Raw genomic sequence first — 8,540 nt, 5'->3', positions numbered from 1 at the left:
CTCCTTTTTTTAATAAAAAAAAGACTAAATGTCCAAAAATAATAGTGCAAATGGCTATCAGCTAGGGTCTATTACCAAAGAGTAACAAATCTAAAGGTGATGGTTGTTTCTACTAAGGCTAGGTGCTGAAGCTAGTGAAAGTCATGGCCTCATTGTTCTGGGCCCAGACGTGTACTGTAAATCAGTTCCTGCTGTGAAGCACTTTGAACAATTCTACATGGCAAAATTCATGCCTTTGTTTCCCCTACTAGCCTTAGTTTGCCTGCAGTTTAAATCACAGTCCTACAAAAAGCATATGCACATACTTAATCCTCTGCACTGTGAGTACTTCTGCTCATTTGGACACAGTAGATAAAGGATGGGAGAGGAAAAAAATGAAATGACATGCTCTATGCCTTAAAGTGGATCAGTTGTTGATATGGAAATGAATTCTAGCGTTTTCGAGTTCTCTTCCACTTTAAAGTTTTAGGCACTAAAGAACACTGCCTATAGAAAGGTGATTGATTAACAGTTATAGTATAATCTTTCTTTTAGTATAGTAGCCTTCTTAATATTTTACACATAAGCTTTTCAGTTTTGTGTTGTTTTTAAAATGTTGGGCAAATATATTTCTTCTGAGCCTAATCCTTTAAGATGTTGAGAGACCACAATTCTTATAGATATCAATAGTGTTTCCTCTCCTCCCAAACTAGCAGAGTTGCTGATTCCTTTCACTGATTAGATGTTATGGTGTCCCTCTCACACGACTATAATAAGGCTGAACATAGATTTCTGTATTCAGACTTGGAAGACTTGAATGCCAGACAGATTCACCAAATGAGTGGCTTGAGAGGCTGGGTAGGAAAAATAAAAGGAAATAAAAAAAAAGATTACATGGGGAAGTGATGAAATTTTAAGATAATTAATAATCAAACCAAGGATTAATTCATAAAATGGTGACATTTTTGATAGACTTTTGCTGTATGTATTTAAATGTTATATGAGAAGGTATAAGGAAATGTTGACAGAGGTCTACCTGTACTAGTATGACTCACAGCAAAGTATTTATTTAACCTTGCTTTAATTTATGGGAGAGGAGGGGAGAACAGGAAAAGGAAGAGAACAGACTTGACACCTTGAGTCAATTTTTGTTTCTTCAGGGGTGGCCCAACAAAGCAATAAATGTTGACATTTGCAGTGGAAAAAGAAATAGTCTTCTGTGTAAGTGGAAGACAAGTGGGAGGAAATGAAAGCTAAAAAAAAAAGAAGTACTTGGAATACGCTCATGGGACTGAATGAATTGAAAGAAGCCATTCAGATGCTTAGGGATATGAATTTAGATTAGCTCGTTTTGTTTGGGAACTCTACTATGGTTACAAACATGCTAAAGAAAACAAAATAAAAATGAATATTAAACATTAACTTAGGTTGCCACAGAATAGGTACATCCACAAGCAATGTCAGTTTTTACAGACCAAAAAAGATTATGCAGTACAAGTAGCTTACACATCTGGTAGCTAGTGGGAAATCATTACTTCCTACCAAGTGTTCAAATATATCATTGATCTTCTGGGCGGAATGAGCTAGTTCAACCCAGAAATGGAAAAACATCTATTTAATTTTTTGAAAAATTTTAATATCATAAAAATGGATTCATGACCTGTCTAAGCCCAGATTTCCAATTCCATCACTTACATAAAATACTTCCTTTTAAAACAACCTGATAGCAAATAAGACCATATGGTTTGAAATTAAAAAAAAAAAAAAAAGAGGATTTAGAATCTAATTTTTCATTTAGTTGCTTGATGTGATCTGAAGCAGGTTTTATCAGGTATATTATGGACACTAACATATTCACCAGTGTGTCATGTCAGTATTTCTTACATTCTGCCTTTTCACATGTGTAATTGCAACATGTTATGATCCAGGATCATACATATTTCTGACCAAACTCCTCAAAGACTTCAAGAAGTAGCTATGGACAGAGGTGTCATCTGTGTTTCGCTGGAGAGAGAAAAATTTCACCTCAGTACAGGTGATTTAATTACTTGAATCCTACCTATTAAAACTCCAAAGGAAGATTTCACCTCAAATGAGTATATATGTATACTAATTAGCCTGTCTAAAATAAGTTAGGAGAAATGGTCTTGGAGATCAGGCACTGAACCTGGGATTCTGAGATTTGAACCTATGTTCTTGCTTAATAGTGCTTAATTCTTTGTGTGCGCAAACCTCTGTCTGGTCTCCTGATCTGCCCAATGCTTACTTTTCCATTCCTACTCCAGGAAGACAAGAAAGACACAAAAGATGATAAGCTGGATGAATATAGCCACATATTTCAGAGTGGAGAAGGTTGTGGAGAGTCCCATGCTGCATGGATGAGTTGGAGAATCCCTTTATTTGCAGGGATGAACTGGAGAAACTGTCTCAACAGGTCTGAAAAAAAAATAGATGATACATACATTAATGAGGAAAAAAAACAAATGATTTTCAGCCAAGCACACTAAAAGCACTCAGCAGTGAAACTGCCAATCTGTTTTTGAGTATAACTTGTCACTTCATTTTGTCTGGGAATCAGAGGAGTAGCAAATGTAAAAAGTGATAGATTTTTTTCTAAAGTCTCCAAAAAAATCCAAAGTAAAATAAATTGTGACATCTGTATGGGGCAAATCATTAGAATTATTTACAAAATAGTAGATGTGATTAAATAGGATATAACTGGGGACAGTCAAGGTGGTTTTGTAGATGGAAGGAATGCCTCCCAAACCTACTAGCGAGCCCTTTGAAGGAGTTAGTGAACATGTGCTAAGAATAATGACACCCTCACTAGAGGCCCCCTAAGACACATGTAAAGAGAGGTGTGCTGGGGTAAGACAGAAGGTGCTGTAGATAGGGCTCCATGATGGAAGGAACTGCTAGTAGAGTCTTTGGGTGTCTATGCCAGGACTTGTACAGTTCAGCATGTTCATGGGAAAGGGGAGGAGCAGAGAACAAAACAAAAAATGTTATTATGAAATAGCATTGTTTCACTTTATGAAACTAGGTCATACCTATATTGTGTTAAATTCAGGTGGCTTCTCTTGCAAAGGTTAGTAAAACTAGAAAATGCAAAAGGAATGCTAACAAGGATGAAAAAACTTGTGGAATGGTTTCTGTAGGAAAGGTGTACAACTGATTAAAACTTTTCTGCCCAGGGAAAACATGACTGAAAAGAATATGTAAAGGTATAAGGAATCAAAGACATTGAGAAGGTGGATCAGGAACAAGTATTCACTATTGCTTATAACAACAACAACAAAAAAAGAAAGTACCAGCCAGAAGTTTTAAAACAGGCAAAGGAAGTACTTTTTCAAAGATCACATAATTAATCTATAGCAGCCACTGCTTCTGGCTGTTGAGGCTGATGGAAGTAAAGATTGATTCATAAAGAAAGTAGACTACTTGAGGGCTCCTGTGAACAGAGATGCAGACTGCCAGAATAAGGGAGGCCTTGCCCAGATGGGACTCTTTTCTTACATCCTTTGCTTGAGCATCTGCTCTTGGCCACTGTTGAAACAGCCCCTGCTGAAACAGGCACTTGGTCAGAGGCAGCCTAGGAAGTCATTGGCTATGTACCTAATACTTACAGGGAAAGATTAATGATTGCTAAATTATGCTGTAAAGCAGTTTCCGTTTTAGTAAATGAGTAAGTGAATCACTGTTCAGTGACATTAGGCAATCTTCTAGAAGTAAGTTTCAAGGTAATACACCTGCATATGTTATGCATATGAGGTCCATGCCAAATTCAGAACCAAATACTGCATGTCCTACATGCAAACTCACCAGGACTCATGCATCTTGTTACCTTGTACTTGATGATCATTTGTACTAGAAATAAAATGCTGGTATGAAATCCTGTGATTTGGCCTGCTTGGCCTTTGTCACCGTTGTAACTTGTATGGCTATAGTCTTGACTCAAGCCCTTCAAAATCATGAGATTGGCTAAGAAATTCATGTGACACTTAAAGTTCTTGAAGTTTTAACTTTCTGATATCTAGGCCTTTGAGATTCACATTTCTAGCTTTTCTCCAAATCCGTGAGATTAAAACAATACTTTAGATATTATAAAGATTTAGTCAGGAATTGGGGCCTTAAAAAAAAAAAAAAAGTAAAAGTTGCTTTATTCACAGGAAAATTGTGAAAGCTAATATCTGTGCTAAACTACAGATTAATATAATAGCTATCCAGGTCTCAACAGAACATATTTGGCACAAAAGTACAGCTAGAAGTATGATCAGTTTCCATCTTTTGCTTGACTCATTTCCCCTCTTAGTATGTGGGCCTGTGTCCTGGAAAGACAAAGATGTGCTTACCGAGATTGCCTGTAATGGGACTTTGCACTATATATAGTTATTTACTAGTGTTAATCATAGTATTGTGATCAGCAGTGTTGGACATAGCCTGAATGGTTCCTGCTGTCTGTAGCTCATTGTAGTTTGGGGTTTTTGCTTTTCCACTACAGGTCGTAAGTCTACTAGACATTTTCTGATTGCTGGTGGCTGGAATAGATGCACTGTGGGACCTTCCAGAGTTGAGATGGGTTACAAGGCTGGTAGCTATTCCTGGTGCTGGACTTGTTGCCAATGATGGTTACTTTCAGTTCCATGTTTCCAAGTCTCAGCAGAATTGGGGTTTACAGTATACAGACCTACCATGGAAGCTAAGCAAGCCTTTTAACTTATTCCAAGTCAATATAGAATTCTAAGTATGCAAGGTAATATTTTAGGGAAAAATAGACACTCTCTCACATGTAGACTTTACAACATTCATGTTTCCAAGAGTAAGAGCTCAAGCCATGCTTTATATTACCTCATCAGTACGTCCTATTGAAGAATACCTAACTTCCAAATAATTAATCATACAAGCAGGAAAAGAAACCTGCTGTAGTTAGATTAAAGCTGATGGGTCCAGGAAAATTCTCTCCCACTGAATGTACTCTCCTACTGTTGCCTAATAAACCTTCATAGATCTTTCTTGCCTCAGCACTCCACCAACTCCAATTTAAACTACACTCCCAAATAACATAAATATTGATCTCCATGAAGATATTTCTTATACATGTGATATTGAAGGCCATTTCTCCCCTTCCTCTATTTTATGTCTCTGGAAGCAAGTAAATTCTGATCTATTTAGGCACCTACCTATTAAAACCTAAAGTTTAATGACAGAAATAATTTTACAGTTTTTAAGGACATTAATCCTCGAAGTGTTGAAGGCCCCAATCTACTACTGTGTGAGAGCTACTAAAAACATCTTCTATTTAAAATTCCAGAAGAAAATTTATTGGCATGAGAGGAGTGAAAAGGAGGCAGTAGGAACTGAGACATTAGCCATTGTTTAATATCACAAACAGTTATGTACTGGCCATATGACGATAACCAGCTGGCTATGAGTTAGCTGTGAGTGTCCATTAGATATCTCACCTTTCAGCTCTCTGTGTGCTTATTTCATTGACTTTTTCATACCCCAAAACTTTAGTAGTTTTTAGTAGTTAATGATATTTTAAAAAGTTACTTCTGGATGTGTTTTGCTTCAACAAAACATTGGTGCAGGGAACTAAGTGACACACTGATATGGGGTTCAGGCAAAGTGGAAGGCCCTCAGCACTTTGTTGTTTCAGCTATTGCCAAATAATTTTTTTTTCTTTTTCTATAGTGAAGGCAGAAGAACTTGGGCGAAAAGACAGAGACCAAGATCAGATGAGTTTTGTGAATAGAGATACTAAAGTTTTGAAGCCTGATCTGCCTCTGGGCCATTTGTGTTATTCATATCATGACAGGCCTCCTCCTTTTGCTGTGTTGCCTTTGTTGCCATAATGACATAGCTGTCATTAATGATTGCCATGTTTAGCCATATGTGCCTATCCGGTCTTCTTGCTCAACTGGTAACAGGGAAGACCCTCTATTCAGTTGCTACTGCCCTGATATTGCACCATCCTTTAGGGAACAGAACTGAGGTCCTGCCAGGGATCCCAATCACTGATTCTCTGACCCAAATAAATTAAATTGCACTGCCTGAGAGCTGGGGCTCTAGATGGGCGGCTTGAGTCAATATGGTCTACAGTCAATAGGAGATTCTCATTGATTTTAACAGTGTGCTGGAACTGTTCCTTGGCCCGCAGTTTGGGCTTTGAAACAAATAAATGGATTTGGAACACTGGATTTATTTTAAGTTGTAAAATTGGTGTTAAATATATTTGAGGTTAACCATATGTTAATGACATTAAATGAAAGACTGAGTAAGTCAAATAAATGTAAATGATACTTCTTGGAATTATTTAACCTGTCTGTAACTATGACAAGAAAGTGAAAATTCTCAAGACCACTTTTGGTTTCTGTATATAAATTAGTTTAACTTAATTGAAATACTTCAGAACTTGACTTTAGCATAGTTCACTGCTTTTACCTACAGTTTATTAAATTTTTGTACCATCTTCCATATTCTATGCATTCAGTTTTCCAGTAAGTGACCACAGTACAGTAGTTTCCCAGCAGTGATGTAATACTATAGAAACAGTCCAGGCTGAGTTCATTTCAAAAAGTATTATATTTTTCTCTTCATTTCTTGCCTTCCGTTTATTTTTTCCTGCAGAAAAGCATTCCAGACTGTTTTAAGTTTTTATAATAGGAAACGTATACAGAATATTACTGTCTCTAAACTGATCCTATGCCTTACTCCTTTTGTGTGCATGTGGAACCACCAGTACTCCTGTAGGTTTTTAAAGTAATCAGGCTTTCTGACTAATACGAACTCTTACTTTTTTCTGGTCTTTGCTTTTAATGAAGGCCTAGATAAAACGAATTGACTGGAACTCCCTTGGCTGGACATAGGGGCAACACTTTTTCTGTTCATGCTCATTTCTTTCCCAACAAAAAATAATACACGGAGGAAGCTCAAGCCTTGCTGTTTGCTTGGAAACTGGCAGAAAACACTTGTGGTGTTACTTAGTGGAGGGCTGTGTGGAGAAATTAAGCTAGAGGAATAACACATCTTTATTTTGCTAGAATTCTAGTTCACATTCTGTTGGACTCTGGCTAAAGCACAGCAGTTATTAGTATTTATAAATCAGTATAGCACAGTTATCTCAGTAATTTAAAGGGAAGTCAAATTTATTACTTCCTCTCACCTGCAACCTGTCCTTCTCTTAACCACTCCCTCACATTGCACCCGTATTTCTCTTCTATCAGACACTGAATTTTTCTTTTATTTTTACAAAGAATTGAGAAAATAATGTTCTCATTGTGTAAAATTATAAATAAACATATAACTGAGTCCTATTTATTGGAACACTTTCTCTGTGATGGGCAGAGACAGTCATACCTAAGGCCAAGAAAATGCCTGCTTTGGCTCAAGACTTTATTGTAAGCCATTCTTAAGCCAAGGACATTTTGAGGACCAGATCCAAGTCAGTATGGAGATGGCAGTGTATCATATTTTGTCAAAGATGGAAACTTAACAATTTAATTTACTTCATAATTATATAGTGCATGTGTTCCATTTACCTTTTCAATGCATTAGGCTTTATTTTCATTTTAAAAGTACATCTGTGGAAGAGGGAGGGAAGAGAGAAATCAGTTTTTTAGAGACTGGCTTTAAATTCTATTCCTGAAAGACATTTTTTATATCAATTATCAGCTTGTGCCATTTTTATCCTAGCTCCAGTCTTCCCAGCTTCTCATTTCCAAATTTGTTGGCACCCAAAATTATCAATTTTCACATAAAATAATAAAGGTACATCTTTACTGAGAGTATGCTAGTAATGATACATCATGCTGTTGAGTAGTTGCCTTGTATGCCTCTAAATAATTTTTGGAATTATTTTTGGAAATAATTTATTTGGAATGCAAGTGGACTTGTTCATCTTTTAAATGTTATTTTCTAATGGAAAAATAAATGTAGGTAACTAAGAAAAAAGATGACATGTAGATCTCAGTATTGGATGGCTGTCTTGGTCATAAGTATGAAAGTTTTAATAATTGCTCTTTTTCACTGCTGCCCTTCTCTCTCTTTATTATTGTGAGAGTTTAGATTCATGTTAGGTTTCAGTCACTGTACAATGAATTGCAACTAAGTTCTGTGTTGGTTTTTGATGGGGAATCATAAGTCTTGTTTTGTGGTTCTGATCCAGAGCAGAAGTGAAAAAAAAAAATAGCTTCTGGTTTTAGCTTACTTATTAAGACCACTGACACTGATATAGATGTGGAAATCTGATATAGGCTCATCTAATCCAGCTGTCTTTTTATCTTTAGAAATATAGGTAGGTGCACTTCTAACACACTAAACTGAGGAAGTATTTCTATCTGCAAGTATAAACAATATGTGCATTATATGTCATGCCTTGTCCTCCTCTTCCTGTCTTCTGGGATTTTTTTCATTGGGAGGTAAAATGTTAGTTTTCCTGTATTTCAGGATCCGGTAATCTCGCAATCTGGACTTTTTCCCAAGTGTTCCAATACGTTTGTATTCTTGTATTAATTGTATTAATCAAATGCATCTGGGTAGTGCATCCACATTTTATGTCT

Source organism: Dromaius novaehollandiae, chromosome 1 (assembly GCF_036370855.1).
Source record: "Dromaius novaehollandiae isolate bDroNov1 chromosome 1, bDroNov1.hap1, whole genome shotgun sequence".
Classification (NCBI taxonomy): domain Eukaryota; kingdom Metazoa; phylum Chordata; class Aves; order Casuariiformes; family Dromaiidae; genus Dromaius; species Dromaius novaehollandiae.
This window is presented reverse-complemented; position numbering follows the sequence as displayed.